The sequence below is a fragment of the Schistocerca piceifrons genome, chromosome X (genome assembly GCF_021461385.2).
Source record: "Schistocerca piceifrons isolate TAMUIC-IGC-003096 chromosome X, iqSchPice1.1, whole genome shotgun sequence".
NCBI classification, from domain to species: Eukaryota; Metazoa; Arthropoda; class Insecta; order Orthoptera; family Acrididae; genus Schistocerca; species Schistocerca piceifrons.
In genome coordinates, this window is record NC_060149.1 from 291,592,608 (window position 1) to 291,610,204 (window position 17,597).

The 17,597-nt window shown below is 47.6% G+C and overlaps 1 protein-coding gene across 1 annotated transcript in view; it reads left to right on the forward strand.

Moving 5' to 3' along the window:
• Positions 1-17,597, forward strand: part of LOC124721304 (facilitated trehalose transporter Tret1-2 homolog) — a 313,685-nt gene that overhangs the window by 207,770 nt on the left and 88,318 nt on the right. The gene's annotated exons all lie outside the window — the stretch shown is intronic.

The following is a 17,597-nucleotide window of genomic DNA, read 5'->3' on the forward strand; positions in this document are numbered from 1 at the left end:
TTTTTCTGCAATCACTGCAAGCCGCAATTCATCACATCAACTAGAAATGTTGTCTAAGTCACCTTGTATCCTCCCACAGTCACTCAAAGATACCTTCCCGTACACCGCAGCGTCATCAGCAAACAGCCGCCGACTGCTGCTCACGTTGTCCGTCACCTCAGTTATGTATACAGGAAATAACAGCGGGGCACTTCTCTGGGGCTAGCCTTGCAGTCCAGTTCTGAGCGATAAAGGCTCTGAAGTTTCTACCACTTAGTAATTATTTCTTTACCTCGTTCATAAGATCGAAGAAATTGCAACCTCATTATACATTTATCTACAAAATCAGTGAGATATTAATCGTGTAAACTTCGCTTCTTTTTCTTTGCGGTAGATACACGAACACCAGTGTACGTTCCTCCTGCACAATATTGACTTATTCATCTTTAACGTTTTGATTCCACTTTAAAAAAAAAAAAAATCTTTATTCAAAACATTACATTACATTATTCATATAACCCACTACCTAACTACATTAGTGGGTCTTAATAATGATACAGTTAATGCAGCTTTTATTCTACGCTACAGGTACTTCTATTAGTTTTACTCTAGTCTTACCGCTATGGGATTCTAAGCTACTTAATCTAAGAGTCTACATTCTACCTGCAGCGTTACAGGTGTGCCAGTGCTACTATAAACCTACTGGTGTTGGCCACGGCCCACTGAGCTAATCCCAGTGGGCGTGCCCCTGGCACTGGGCTGGCCTTTAAATTGGTGTCGCTGCAGTCTACTCTAGGTATTATCCTATCTACATCTAATCTAATCTAACTACATGTCATAATTGGTGTGCGGTCAAATCCGGTGTTTTGTACCCCCCTCCCTCCTAGTCCAAGGTAAGGCGGATTCCAGCCGTATGACGGCTGGCCAGGTTCCCACTTGGCGGTACAGGAAGGGTGTACGAAGTCTAAGTCGGTGAAAGTGTTAGTCTTTTACTGATGGTTGTCCCTTAGAAAGTTCTTAATTACTTTCTTTGATATTACATCAGTGAGAGTATTTAAGATGTTGAAGGTGTTTTCGTGTCTTAATATGTGGTACGTGTCATTGTTCGGTAGCTGTTGTCGTAGATCATGGGCTACGTCATCGAAGAGGTGGCACTCATACACCACATGTTCTGGGGTACCTTGCACAGCACCACAGTCGCACGCTGGTGTAGCCTGCTTCCCAAACCGACATAGGTATGTCGGGTATGGTCCATGTCCAGTAAGAAAGTGCAGCATTCCTCTTGTAGGTGTGAAAAATGTAAATTTCAACCTTTCCTCTATATCTGGTAGCAGTTCATAAGTTCTGCGTCCCGTATCCTCACTACTCCATTGATTCTGCCAAAGTTCAATTCCTCTCTTTTTGATGGCATACCTGTCCCCCGCGTAGACCCCAAGTATTTCCCTGATTTTATCCCTATTTTCCTTCTTCGCCCAGTACCAGGCGGCTTGCTCCCTGATTTTTATGTCTAATGGACAAATCCCCATTAGTACTAATAGCGCTCCTCCTGGTGTAGTCCTGTAAGCCCCCGCTGAACGTAGAATCATATTCCGCTGCACTCTTCTTACGGCCATGGCAGGCATGACCCTCGTGAGTCTGTGTGCCCAGACTCCTGATCCGTATCCTACTATGGAGGTCAGAATACTATTATGATATAGTTTTATTAGGTTTGGTGGAAGGTGGAATCGCTTATGACCAATTCCAATGAGATTATTTAGTAAAACCAGTGACTTTTGGGATACGGTGTCAATATGTGATGCAAAGTTCCACCTCTCATCGATGATTACACCCAGGTATCGGGCCTCACGGCGCCGAAGAACTGGCATGCCGTTGATTCTTACGGTGAGATTTCTGACCAATTGGCCTTTAAGAAGCAAGTATGTTGATTTGTTGGGCGCAATAGTCATTTTACTTCTGTGGCACCACTATGTAAGCACAGTTACGGCTCTCTCCACTTTCGGTCCTAAATCCTCACGGCTTCGGCCGCCGACCAGCAAGAAGAGGTCGTCTGCGTATGCTATGACCTCTAGCACATCGTCACAGTTCTTTAGATCTTCAAGTAGAGGCTCCATATTGATGTCCCAAAAGAGAGGTCCCAGGACAGAGCCCTGAGGACATCCTTTGGTCACAATCTTCCCGACCGTGCCGCTAGGGGCCGATAGCCAGACCTCCCTGTCTACACAATAGCTCCTCAGGCAGCCGTATAGTAGCCCTGGACAGTTCTTTTCCCGCAGGCGGGAAAAGAGTGAGGGCCACCACAGGTTGTCGAAGGCGCCACTGATGTCTACCATGATGCCGACAACATACTTGTGCGGGGCAGAGCCACAGACCTCGGCAGCCAGGGCGATTGCGTCAGACGCAGAACACCCAGACCGAAAACCGAATTGTCTGTCGCTCATCCCACACAGCATGCGGTGTGCTGTCAGTCTGTGTGCTAGTAGCCTCTCAAAAAGTTTGCCCAGTACATCTAGCGAGCAGATGGGTCTATAGGACTTGATTTCTGTAGGATCTTTGTCTGGACTCTTTTTGATTATTATTACGTTCGCTTTCTTCCACATTGCTGGGAATTTCCCGAGTTGTAGGCACTCGTTGTACAACTTAGTGAGAGGAGCTACGAGCTGGGGGGCAAGGAATTGCACCACTTCCGCAGTAATGCCGTCCGGGCCAGGAGCTTTTCCCTTTTTAAGGGCCTTTATCTGGGCAGCGACTTCCTCTTCAGAGAAGGGGTAAGTTCTTGTGTTGTTGTTGTAGTCCCTTTGGTCTTCTCTTCTTATTCTTTTCTGTTCTTCTGTCTCATTTTCCTCCACATCGTCAGGTAACAGGACCCGGAGGAGGGCCTCGGCAGTTTCCTGCCACGTGCCCGTCATCCGGTCCCCCGTCCCTGACGGTGGATAGCACCATAGGTGATCTTATTTTCTCTCATACTAATTTGTATGGGACTCCCCAAGGGTCCATAGCCAATTGGCTTTTCACGTAATTTTCCCAACTTCTGAGTCTGACAGCCCTGAGCTCCTGTTGGAATTGATCCTTACTCTCTCTGTAGATCTGTAACCATCTTTGTTTTTCTCTCCAGACGACACTCCGCTGGTAGTAACTCCTCGCCCTCCTTACAGCCTGGCGCATCTGTTCTAATTCAGCCGACCATGGTGTGCGGGTGGCCGCAACGGCTCTCCTCCTGGTTGGTACTGCGGCTCGTACCGCCCTGGTGATAGCCTGTACCAGTTCTTCGGCGTATTCGTCCACGTTTTCATCACCCTCCAGCAATGTTGGGATGTTGCACTCTTCCGCGAGACGGTCCCAGTTGGCTTTGTTATAATTGAGCTGCAGCTCCCACCCCATGTCCCAGTGGCACTCCCTTTCCCCAATATTGAAAGAAATTAGGTTATGGTCACTGGTGGTTGCTCTGTCCCACACTTTCCAGTTATTGACTTTTGTGATGAGGTTTGGTGTTACTAACGTTACATCTATATTTGTGCCATCTCCCCCGCCGCCTGTATAGGTGGGGGGGGGGGGGGTTCCCTTGTTGGTTTGCAACCACCAGTTGTAATGCCATTATCGTCTCTTCGGCCTTTAGCCCTCGATCATCGTGAGTGCCACTGAACCAAAGGGGGGACTTTGCATTTATGTCTGCCGTCACTATCGTCCTGCGTCCCCGCAGTGCCGTGGTAACCAGTGTGAGTATCTCCAAGAACTCATCTATTTCTCGCCCATATTGGAAATATATGTTGGAGATGTAGATCACTCCTGTCGATGTTTGTAGTTCCACGACATTGCAGTGTTCGCTCGAGAACTGCGCTAGGACCGTGGCCCTGAATGATCTGTTAGTGATTACTATTGCAGCTTTTGGTTCTGCTCCGGTGTATATTATTTGCCAATTGGCAGCCATGAATGAGATCCGTCCCGCTTGGGAGTACGGTTCCTGTAAACAGAGTACATCTAGACTCTTCTCTTCCACCACCCTCCGAAGTTCCTGCAAGACTAGTTTACTGTTGTGTGCGTTTATCTGACCCACGTTTATTTGGTTCACGTGGGAAGTAAGTGTGAATGTGTGATTCTGGCCAGTTTTTGGACCAGTCGTGAGCTACTCTACCATTGGTTATTACTGCTTGATGATATAGTTCCTCTATGTTGAAATTCTCATTGCGTCTTTCAAATACCTTTTTAACTAGATCTCGCAGGGCTCCGAAGTCGGTGGGGAGATTCATTGTCTTGAGCTGGATTCTATCCACAGCCTCCATTACTGGAAAGGTGACATCTCTGCCATATTCATGGCCGACACGTACCACATGTCTTAGTGCCGTAGTGAGGATTGCCGGCTCCTCCAATCTGGAGAGTTGCAGTGCATGCTCCAGGTTGGGGTATATTCGTTGGGGGTCTATTCCCATTCCTCTCTGGGTTGGTGAGTCAGGGGATGAGTTTGTGCTGGTCACTTCATCATACTGGACTTTTTCGGTATTTATCGATTCTTTGCTGTGTGGAAGTGAACTCCCAGGTACAGGATGCCTTCGTGGCCGAGAAGGTTCTTGGTTCGACCCAGGTCCCCAGCAGGGAGGAGAGGGAGCTTCTTCTTCACACGGATCTGTTTGTATACATACATCTTTCATTATTATAACCATAGATCTTGGTTGCGTGATTTTTTGTAAAAATTGTTTAAATTTGCTTGCTCTCAGAGCGTCCCTCAACCTCTTGCTTGGGGATTTCCTTTTAGGCTTCCTGAGTTCAGTTATGGCCTCAGCCATAGTCAATTCGCGAAATTAGCCTTTGTTCCAACATCCTGTACGTTGGGCAGTTCCTTCCGGTGGTGTTGCACGGTTTCCTTCCTCTTTTTATGCATGGGATGCAGGTTACATTTTTGTTACAGTTTTTCCTTGTATGGTCTTCTGCCCCACACCTGGAGCAGGCCGGCTTCCTTTCACAATGCTTATGGACATGGTCCAGATCGCCGCAATTGTGGCACCGGGGGACTACTAAGTAGTCTCTGACGTTAATTGCGTGGAACCCTATGTATACCTTGCCCATAGCGGTTATTTTGCACCACATCTTACCAGAAACCTCGGCGACGTGATGGACAACATCTCGCTCCCGAGGCCCAGTTTTAAAACGCAGCTTAAATTCATTTTTGAAAGTTTCCCACTCACAGTCGTCAAAATTCTGATTATACAGGGTTTCGTATATGTCACTTTCGGTCAAGGCTACAGGTACATCATATAAAATAACTAGTGGATTTCTCTTTTTGAGTGGTTCACATTTGACTGCCTTCTTTAGTTTGTTATTATTTAATATCTTATCTCTATCTTCCTCTGTGGCAAGATCCACGATTACCACATTTTTGGTAGCTTTCACTTTATTGACTTTAATTTTGTCTCTTGCCGGGTCAATGGTAGTTGTAAAAATCTCCTGTACTTTTTTAATGGTCTGTCCAGGTAGTGGTCTTAAAAAGACTGCCGTGTCTGGTTTCTTTGAAACCTTGGCAATCGTTTCTTTGGTTGTTTGGGCCTTCGTGGCGGTTTGCGCCACCACTCCAGCCCATGTCTTAATCGGTTGTTGTCGAAGTCTGGTGTTCTCCTTCTCCAACTCTTCGAGCCGCCCTTCTAGCTTTGCATGTGCTATGGCCCAGGCAGCGAGCTCATTCTTTATTGCCAGGACCGCAGCCTGGCTAATTTTTCCGTTTTTGACACTAGGATCAAGGATCTGACTGATACGACAGTGTCTTTCATATACATTTTCATCTTCGTGTCCCACTTCCTCCTGTGAGGTAGGGACAGCGGACATACTCGCCCTCGATAGCGCACTCGAGTCACTCGTCTCTTGTTCAGCCATATTGTCGACGAGTGAAAGAAAGTTGGGAGCCCGTCTCTTACCCCGGACCGGCTCCTCTGGCATGGGGGGGGGGGGGGGGGGGGACTGTTGCAGCTCGCCCACCGACCTCGCCCCTAGGTCAAGGGCACTCCAGAGCTGCAGGGTTCAACGCGCCGTTGCCAGCGCACTGGTCCCCGTCGAGGGCCTCGTCGTCGACGATTTCACGCGACGCTCCTCGGCAACTGCACCCCGCACTCCGGAGAGGCGGATGCACCCCTCGCCCTTCGCGCCTACTAGCCCGAGTTTCCACCTGAAGGCCAAGGACCCACTCCTACTCAGGTGGTGGGTCGGTCCCCCAGTCGTTTGGCGGTCTGGGCCCATCTAACCTAGCCCAGGCGGTGTCACCACCTCCTGGGTTTGGCAGAACACGCCCCGGTTACCCAGGGGCGCGGCGAAGCACCCTTGCCGACTCGCGCCGCGATCCCACGCCGACAAACGAGGTCGCCGGCATGCAGAGCACCTGCTGGTCTGTGCCCTGCGAACAGAAAGGAACTGGTGTTCGGTCCCTTGACACAGCTCCCCTTGTGCCACGCACCCTTCGCTTTCGCATCGGGTTGGGTCGCAGCTCTCCCTTTCCTCGCAAGGCACAATGCCAAGCTTAACGTCTGGCACCACGGGAAGGCGGAAAGAGCCACTTGGGAAGGAGAGGCTATAAGAGTCGCTTCACTTCCCCTGTGAGGACTGCCGCGGCACACCCGACTGAGAAGCGATACGCCCCAGTGCGAGCCTCCGTGCCTTACGGCGCGCCGGCACGGGCGGGCCCGCGCCGAAACGCGCCGTCAAGCGACTGACCTCACGCCAGACTGATTCCACTTCTTGTCTCGTTTTCTGTCAGCATTATAACTCCTTTCTCCTTCTCATCTTCAATAAATTTGGTGACGTTAGCCGGCCGAAGTGGCCGTGCGGTTAAAGGCGATACAGTCTGGAACCGCGTGACCGCTACGGTCGCAGGTTCGAATCCTGCCTCGGGCATGGATGTTTGTGATGTCCTTAGGTTAGTTAAGTTTAACTAGTTCTAAGTTCTAGGGGACTAATGACCTCAGCAGTTGAGTCCCATAGTGCTCAGAGCCATTTGAACCATTTTTTGGTGACGTTAACACAAGTGGTGGCAAACACATCATTTCTCCCTTATGTGTTTCTTCATAAAGTGATTTTTGCTGCTCTGTCACGATTTTCTTCTTATTTATCTCTTTCTCGACGCTTTTCGGGAAACGATTCGATTTTCAAGTGTGTTTCTCATGTGCTGTGTCATTTATTCGTGGTGTTTTCGAAGCCCGAAATGTTGTACTGTTCTGTTGTTTCTTTTGTACTACATAAAAACACGCATAAATTTTTAATTAATGGTCGATCTTTATACAGATTGTCCTAGGAGGAATGGTCAATATTCAGGGATATGACAGGAACGTTCACTTGAAGTAAAAAAAAAAAAAAATGTATAGACAAATGCCTTATTCCGACTGATTTCCGAGACAGAACATATTTAATGTACATTGTTATTTATTTTCTACATTATTCAATACATTGTCAGGTTTACACATCTACAGCAATCAATAAACATAGCAACATGCGTGTTACAAAGTATCAATTGAAAAAAAACGTATTTTTAACACATTCACCTCTAAGAATTATCGGCCGGCCGGTGTGGCCGTGCGGTTAGAGGCGCTTCAGTCTGGAACCGCGTGACCACTACGGTCGCAGGTTCGAATCCTGCCTCGGGCATGGATGCGTGTGATGTCCTTAGGTTAGTTAGGTTTAATTAGTTCTAAGTTCTAGGCGACTGATGACCTCAGAAGTTAAGTCGCATAGTGCTCAGAGCCATTTGAACCATTTTCTAAGAATTATCGTACATGTCCGCCCCCGGTAGCTGAATGGTCAGCGTGACGGATTGTCAATCGTCTGGGCCCGGGTTCGTTTCCCGGCTGGGTCGGGGAATTTTCTCCGCCCAGGGACTGGATGTTGTGCTGTCCTCAGCATCATCCTATCATCCTCATCGATTGCAGGTCGCCGAAGTGGCGTCAAATTGAAAGACCGGCACCCAGAGAACGGTCTGCCCGACGGGGTGCCCTAGTCCTACGATTAAATAAAATTATCGTACATGTCACATTACAGCTCTTGTACTGCTAACAATAAATGTGTTGTGTTGCTTATCTGAGTGCGGCGAAGCAGTTCTTCTCACGTATTTGTCATTCGTTTGTACACCTCAGACTTCATCCAACCAAATAAGCAAAAATGCAGTGACGTATGGTTTGGTGACCTTGATGGACAGTTAATCGTACTAACTAATCCTGCAATTAGGGTAAGTACGGTTGAGATGTTCCCTCACACTTCTGGTAAAATGTGGAGGGGTTCCGTCATGATCGGATTGCACGTCAGTCCGCGTGGCCAAAGTGACACCTTCAAAGTGTTCAACAAACGAATTTTCTAAAAAATGCATGTAATTCTGTCACGTCATTCGCTCTTCTAAAATAACTGGACTAATCAACGTGTTACCGATGAAGCTGCATCAAACATCATCAAAAACGAAGTTGGAAATCGGTTTCCACTTCAGCGTGCGACCATCGATGATTATTACGTGTACTGTTCACTCCATTCCAGTGTAAACGTAGCTTCATCAGTAAATAGTACGAATGGAAGCAAATGACGACTGTCGTTTAACCAATGACAAAATTTAAGTCGTATGGTGTTTTTGCCAATGTGAAGACTGTGGACACGCTGTATGTGATACATGCAGAAAGACTCCGTGTGCCGGCAGCAGGACTACGCTGCACAGTTTCAACTATATGTTGCTGTCCCTGCCCAGGTAGTTAAACTAAATCTACAGAAGAAAAATAGGAAGTGAGAAGGATACCTGTTTCATGCAATGAGCTGAAAACTCTAGTAAACACTCTACGATCAGGAAGTCGACGAGTCGGATAGTGCCGGTGGTATTCTTCGACAGCAGCAGGAGCACTAAATTGAGTGTTCTTGCCATGTCCCTGAATATTGACCACTGCTACTCGGATACCCTGTATAGAGATAATGGCGAGTTTGGAATGAGTGTTTTCTTACGATTTTCTTGTTGTCTACTTGAGCAGAAAATCAGCATTTCATACACGGAAAAGATCACGAATAAATGGCATACCACACGGAGAAAGCACTTCATAATTGGAACCATTTCCCGTAACGCGTATTGCGAAATGTCAATAAAAAGAAAATCGTGACGGATAGCAGAAAAGGTTATTTTATTAACAAACCCACTATTTCTACAGATACAGGCTTTCCCCAACCATTTATAATGAACAAAATCACATTCCTCACTCAGGTAAACTGACATCTGTGGCTGACACTAGACACGGACCGACTTTTCCGAAGGTGGATGTCTCGCGCCATGTCAGTGGGAGGCTGCGAGCTCCTCCGGCTGAACAGGAAAAAAGGGAATTTCAAATAAATGGTCGAAAAGATAGTGATCTGTTCCGTACGAGGTTTTTTATGCTGTTCTATACAGAAATCTTCAGGAGTGTTGTTGTTTATGTCTACATCTTTGCCCGCATCTCGTGGTCGTGCGGTAGCGTTCTCGCTTCCCACGCCCGGGTTCCCGGGTTCGATTCCCGGCGGGGTCAGGGATTTTCTCTGCCTCGTGATGGCTGGGTGTTGTGCGATGTCCTTATGTTAGTTAGGTTTAAGTAGTTCTAAGTTATAGGGGACTGATGACCATAGATGTTAAGTCCCATAGTGCTCAGAGCCATTTGAACCATCTACATATATATGATTACTCTGCAATTCACATTTAAGTACGTGGTAGAGGGTTCATTAAACCATTTTCATACTACTTCTCTACCATTCCACTCTCGAATGGCGCGTGGGAAAAAGGAACACGTAAATCTTTCCGTATGAGCTCTGATTTCTCTTATTTTATTATGATGATGATTTCTCCCTACGTAGGTGGGTGTCAACAAAATATTTTCGCATTCAGAAGAGGAAGTTGGTGATTGAAATTTCGTAAACAGATCTCGTCGCAAAGAAAACCGCCTTCGTTTCAATGACTGCCACCCCAACTCACGTATCATATCAGTGACACTCTCACCCCTATTGCGTGATAACACGAAACGAGCTGACCTTCTTTGCACTTTTTCGATGTCCTCCGTCAATCCTACCTGGAAGGATCCCATACCGCGCAGCAATATTCCAGCAGAGGACGGACAAGTGTAATGTAGGCTGTCTCTTTAGTGGGTTTCTCGCATCTTCTAAGTGTTCTGCCAACAAAGCGCAGTCTTTGTTTCACCTTCCCCACAATATTATCTATGCAGTCTTCCCAATTTAAGTTGCTCGCAATTGTAATTCCTAGGTATTTAGTCAAATTGACAGCCCTTAGATTTGTGCGATTTATTGTATACCCAAAATTTATCGGATTTCTTTTAGTACCTCGCACTTTTCTTTGTTTAGTGCAAATTGCCACTTTTCGCACCATACAGAAATTGTCTCTGGATCATTTTGTAATTGGAATTGATCGTCTGATGTCCGGGTCAGAGGAAATAGAAATGTAAGAGAAAGAAAATTTTTAAAATCTACTGTCATCTTCGGATCGCATGAAAATTGAACGACCAAGTTCATAATAGTGGATTCTATACAAAACTATTTAGCAGTATATAACCGGGTGTTGTGTGCTGTTCTTAGGTTAGTTAGATTTAAGTAGTTCTAAGTTCTAGGGGAGTGATGACCATAGATGTTAAGTCCCATAGTGCTCAGAGTCATATAACCGGGTGTTAATGTTTATGACAACGAAACTGCTAGAACGGGTGGAAAGATCAGATGATCACGATTTAATTTTTCTTTATTTTTAATTTTGACTTGGAATGCAGAAGAAAGATACTCGAGAGGCACGCTGCGAAATACGTATTTTTATCCCAACCAAGGAAAAAATTATCGGCCTGAGCAAATACATTAACAGAATGTTATGCTGTCATTTAACTAGAAGTAAATAATAAATAATCATCATTACCGCTGTGAAAAAAGCTAGTTTTTGATCCGTTGGTCTGAAAAACTGCGACACATCTCACCTTCGCTTTGACTTAACTACACTCCTGGAAATGGAAAAAAGAACACATTGACACCGGTGTGTCAGACCCACCATACTTGCTCCGGACACTGCGAGAGGGCTGTACAAGCAATGATCACACGCACGGCACAGCGGACACACCAGGAACCGCGGTGTTGGCCGTCGAATGGCACTAGCTGCGCAGCATTTGTGCACCGCCGCCGTCAGTGTCAGCCAGTTTGCCGTGGCATACGGAGCTCCATCGCAGTCTTTAACACTGGTAGCATGCCGCGACAGCGTGGACGTAAACCGTATGTGCAGTTGACGGACTTTGAGCGAGGGCGTATAGTGGGCATGCGGGACGCCGGGTGGACGTACCGCCGAATTGCTCAACACGTGGGGCGTGAGGTCTCCACAGTACATCGATGTTGTCGCCAGTGATCGGCGGATGGTGCACATGCCCGTCGACCTGGGACCGGACCGCAGCGACGCACGGATGCACGCCAAGACCGTAGGATCCTACGCAGTGCCGTAGGGGACCGCACCGCCACTTCCCAGCAAATTAGGGACACTGTTGTTCCTGGGGTATCGGCGAGGACCATTCGCAACCGTCTCCATGAAGCTGGGCTACGGTCCCGCACACCGTTAGGCCGTCTTCCGCTCACGCCCCAACATCGTGCAGCCCGCCTCCAGTGGTGTCGCGACAGGCGTGAATGGAGGGACGAATGGAGACGTGTCGTCTTCAGCGATGAGAGTCGCTTCTGCTTTGGTGCCAATGATGGTCGTATGCGTGTTTGGCGCCGTGCAGGTGAGCGCCACAATCAGGACTGCATACGACCGAGGCACACAGGGCCAACACCCGGCATCATGGTGTGGGGAGCGATCTCCTACACTGGCCGTACACCACTGGTGATCGTCGAGGGGACACTGAATAGTGCACCGTACATCCAAACCGTCATCGAACCCATCGTTCTACCATTCCTAGACCGGCAAGGGAACTTGCTGTTCCAACAGGACAATGCACGTCCGCATGTATCCCGTGCCACCCAACGTGCTCTAGAAGGTGTAAGTCAACTACCCTGGCCAGCAAGATCTCCGGATCTGTCCCCCATTGAGCATGTTTGGGACTGGATGAAGCGTCGTCTCACGCGGTCTGCACGTCCAGCACGAACGCTGGTCCAACTGAGGCGCCAGGTGGAAATGGCATGGCAAGCCGTTCCACAGGACTACATCCAGCATCTCTACGATCGTCTCCATGGGAGAATAGCAGCCTGCATTGCTGCGAAAGGTGGATATACACTGTACTAGTGCCGACATTGTGCATGCTCTGTTGCCTGTGTCTATGTGCCTGTGGTTCTGTCAGTGTGATCATGTGATGTATCTGACCCCAGGAATGTGTCAATAAAGTTTCCCCTTCCTGGGACAATGAATTCACGGTGTTCTTATTTCAATTTCCAGGAGTGTAATTAATACATTGGTGTGCAAACTTAAGGACAAAAGTAAATTTCGGATAATGTGTCACTACTACGTAACATAGCTCGATGAAACGTGGACTATGTATAGAAAGAACTGCTGCAGTATAAAATCGAATAGTAATTAAATGAAATATGCAATGAGGCGAAGAGAAATGATACATTTATTCAAAGATAATAACTACACTTACGTCACCGGATTTATGATGCTTCGCTGGACATTGTAAAAACACACACACCCATGCCCGAGGAAGGACTCGAACCTTCCCCGGGACCAGTCGCACAGTGGCAGAAGATTGATAAGGAGCTCATGTGGCAGGGTGTTCTATTCCTCCACCAGCGCGGTTGGGACCTCTTGGATGGTCATTGTCGCATGTAAACGTGTTGCATTACATCTCCATAACACATCCCACATGTACGCAATCGAGTTCAAGTCGGGGAACGGGCAGGTCAGTCCATTCGCTGAATATGCATTCTTTGCAAGAGCTCCTCCACCTGCGCTGTTCGATGCGACCTCCCATTTTCATCCATAAAAATGAAATCAGAACCGACTGTACCACCTGAAAAGCCACACCTGGAGAAGAAGTACAGCGTCACAAAAACGCTGACCGGTGAGTGTGCCGTGTTCTAAGATTATGCTTCCCCGCCATAACACCTAGACCACCAAAACGATCATGTTGGATAATCTTTCTGGGTGCACTACATGTTCCCACCTCTCGGCATATGAGGGTACGTCCAGAATCACTACCCAGACTGATTCTTCTCTCATCTGAGAAGAGCACGAGACCCCACTCCTCGTTGGTCCAGTCCCTATGTTCTTGGCACCATATCAAACGGTGCCGCCGATGTGCAGGTGCCGACGGAACGCAATTTCCTGGCCGTCGAATAAAAAGACCACCCCCATGCAATCGCCGCGCCACTGTGGAGCGTGAGATTGCTTACCTTGCAGTCTCGTTAAATGTGGTTGCAAGTGTACCCGCTGTTTGACCTGCGTCCCTTCCTGCTTGCGCATTCGGGATGGTTACTTTGAAAGGGCTCGGCATATTTCCTTCCCCATCCTTGACACAATCCGAGTTTGTTCTCCATCTCTAATGACCTCGATGTCGACGGGATGTTAAACCAAATTTTCCTTCTTCCTTCCTTCCTTCCTGCCGGCCGGAGTGGCCGTGCGGTTCTAGGCGCTACAGTCTGGAACCGAGCGACCGCTACGGTCGCAGGTTCGAATCCTGCCTCGGGCATGGCTGTGTGTGATGTCCTTAGGTTAGTTAGGTTTAATTAGTTCTAGGCGACTCAGAAGTTAAGTCGCATAGTGCTCAGAGCCATTTGAACCATTTTTGAACCTTCCTTCCTGCCTGCTGCACAAAGTCCAGAGATACCACCTAATATCGTGTAGGACCTGCTTTTTCCCAGCGTTAGTGCAGCAACTCGACGTAGCATGGACTCAACAAGTTGTTGGAAGTCCCCTGCAGAAATACTGAGCCATAGGCTTCCGTATTTGCTAAAGTGCTGCCGTTGCAGGATTGTGTGCAGGAACTGACCTCTCGGTTATGTCCCATAAATGTTCGATGGGTGGCCAAATGTTCGATGGGTGTCCAAATCATTCACTCGAATTGTTCAGAATGTTCTTCAAATCACTCACGAACAATTTTGGACCGGTGAATATGAAGTCCATGAATGGCTGAAAATGGTCTCCAAGTAGCCGAACATAACCATTTCGAGTGAATCATCGTTTCAATTGGACCAGAGGACCCAGTCCATTCCATGTGAACACAGCCCACACCGTTATGGAGCCACCACCACCTTGCACAGCGCCTTGTTGACAGCTTGGGTCCATGGCTTCGTGGGGTCTGCGCCACACTCGAACCCTACGTTCAGCTCTTAACAACTGAAATCGGGACTCATCTGACCAGGTCGCTGTTTTCCATTCGTCTAGGGTCCAACCGATATGTTCCACAGTCCAAGAGAGGCGCTGCAGACAGTGTGCTGTTAGCAAAGGCTCTCGCATCCCTCGATTGCTGCTATAGCACAGCAACACCAAGTTTTGACGCACTGTCCTGACGGATACGTTCGTCGTACGACCCACACTGATTTCTTTGGTTGCTCTACGCACTGTTGCTTGTCTGTAAGCGCTGACAACTCTACGCAACCGCCGCTGCTCTCGGTCGTTATGCGAAGGTCGTCGGCACTGCGCTGTCCGAGGTCAGAGGTAATGTCTCAAATATAGTATTCTCGGCACACTCTTGACACTGTGGATCTCAGAATATTGAATTCCTTAACGATTTCCGAAATGGAATGTCCTATGCGCCTAACTCCAACTACCATTCCGCGTTCAGAGTCTGTTAATTCCCGTCGTGCGTCCACAATTACGTCGAAAACCCTTTCATATGAATCGCCTGAGTAGAAATGTCAACTCGTCCAGTGGACTGCCCTTTTATACCTTGTGTTCGCGATACTACCACCATCTGTACATGGTGCGCGGGGTAGCCGTGGGGTCTGGGACGTATTGTCTCGGTCTGCGCGGCTCTCCCCCGTCGGAGGTTAGAATCTTCCCTCGGGCATGGGTGTGTGTGTTGTCCATAGCGTAAGTTAGTTTAAGTTAGATTTAGTAGTGTGTAAGCTTAGGGACCGATGACCTAAGCATGTTGGTCCCATAAGAGCTTACCACAAATTTACAAATTTTTACATCTGTACATGTGCATGTCGTTATCCCGTGACTTTCGTCACCTCATTGTATAGCGGTCCTCTGCTGCTATAGCTGACCATGGTCGACAGCCTCCTCTCCTTTGGGCAGCAATGCCTCCAGTTCGGAGCACTCCTCATTCATGTCACACAATACCAAACTCCTGGGCTACACTCGCCACGCTTCGGCCTTCTTCCAGTTCCCGATGATTCTTCACTGTACTAAGTAATCCAAATGTTGTCTCCGGCCTATTTTGTAATAAAGAACAACACCACAGTACACCGTAACTGCTCGCTGATTCACACACTGTCTTCTCCACTTCCTTCAACTACCTCTTGTTGCGGGGCGAGCCCCATTTCGCGCAACACTCACGCTGACCTCATGCCATGTGACGTCTAACTTTGCGTGCATAACTGGGAAGCCTCTGATAACATGCTACCGCACTTTCATTAACTTCCACGGCGAAGTTAATATGTTACGTTACTTTATCTAGCTCGCACTAAAGTTTTGCAGAGCCGTGTAATTCATTTTCCGTCTTCAAAAACAATTTTACTCTCAGATAAAACGTGATATTTAAAGATACTGAAACACACAACGTGAAAATCTGTTGTTTTTCACAAAATGAGTTGCTGCTCTATTTTCTCATCGCCTCCTACAACAGTACTGTAAATAAGCGTAGGGCGCACATTAGTCGGTAACTTGAATTGGCTGGCCAGCCTCCTACAGGCCTCCGACTTGCTCTTCGCCTTCTACGGTATTACCAGAGTAACCGGAGAGAGCCCACTAGTATGAAACGCCGACTGGTTCGTCAGTTAACCCCACCCGCTTACCAGAACTAACTGTGACAGCAGCAAGGGGATCTGGTCACATAGTTTGAAACAAATAGTCATTTCTAAATCATGAAATAAAGAAAAGCGAACGATGTGACTTTGGGACGGTTGCCAGGAAGAAGAAGAAAATTATTAAAGGAGCTATAAGCACCAAAAAATGAAAGAGAGAAAGAGAAGAAAGGAGGGTAGGTTAGAGTATAGCGTTCTGTTCCAAAATGGTTCAAATGGCTCTAAGCACTATGGGACTTAACATCTGAGGTCATCAGTCCCCTAGACTTAGAACTACTTAAACCTAACTAACCTAAGGACATCACACACATCCATGCCCGAGGCAGGATTGAAACCTGCGACCGTAGCAGCAGCGCGGTTCCGGACTGAAGCGCCTAGAACCGCTCGGCCACCGCGGCGTCCTGTTCCCTTAGTGAGGTCACTAGAAAAAAATTCAAATGGCTCCGAGCACTATGCGACTTAACATCTATGATCATCAGTCCCCTAGAACTTAGAACTACTTAAACCTAACTAATCTAAGGACATCACACAACACCCAGTCATCACGAGGCAGAGAAAATCCCTGATCCCGCCGGGAATCGAACCCGGGAACCCGAGAGGTCACTAGAGGCAAAGTTCTAATTCAGTTGGTCGAGTAGGGAACCGGCAGGGCCATATCAAAGGAGTCATCCGAGGGTGATTCAGAGAAGCCGTGCAAAATCAAATCTGGATCCCGAGCGCAGTTTCAACGGCACATGCCGTTCGGTCTCGTGCAGTTTAGTTACATGCTGTTAAGTAATATTATGAAAATGAAAGAAATGGAAAGGAGAGGGCAAATGTTGGTGTCCATTTCTCTCAACCCTCTCGAAAGGGACCACGTTGTCAAACGTCTCCATCTGACAGACGGATCAGTAATCTCTGACATGTTTTCAGTCCACGGCACACCGGGCCGAGTTTAAGGACTTGAACTGGAAGAGATCAGGATACCGATTCGCGTCCGGATATTATTATTTTCTCATTTAAATTCCATGTGGTTTCCCTCAATCACTTAAGCCGAATACTGGGACGGTTTGTTGTATGAGGCCACTGCCAATTCCATCCTCAATATTTTTCCAACTGAGCTATGGCGGAGTCTCTGAAGACCTCAATGCTCTAACCTTCCTTCCAGTACTGCACGCAACTCTATCAATGTATTATTATTATTATTATTATTATTATAAGCGTATAGCTCAGCAACTCTGCTCTGCTGATGTTGTGTGTGTGTGTGTGTACGTGTGTGTGTGTGTGGTTCGCCAACTCTCGCCTTTGTTAGCGTCGGGAGACAAGGTGCCATACTGAATCTTGTACATGTCATCCCAAGCCTAAAAATTGGCGATCTCATGAATGCAATGCTCGGTAACTGATGTTCCCAAGTATTATTAAGCAAAAAGATGATCAGCCACAAGGATCTGTTCTCGTCCCTCTCTTGTTCAGCTTGCGCATTTCAGGTATGCCTGAAACTTCATCAAGAAAGTTCAGTAATTCTGACAACTGGACACTCGCAATAAGACATCGCGATCTTGAAATTGCCGAGTCTGTTTTGGCCAATGATTTATCAGCTGCTGGTGAATGTTTCCGCAAATGGAGGCTGCAGCCAACTGTCACTAATACAGAACTTTCAAGGTTGTTCCCCGGCTTCTCAACCATACTATGCGTCTTATAACTGGTGCAGTCAGACCTACATCTACTTTCTGGAT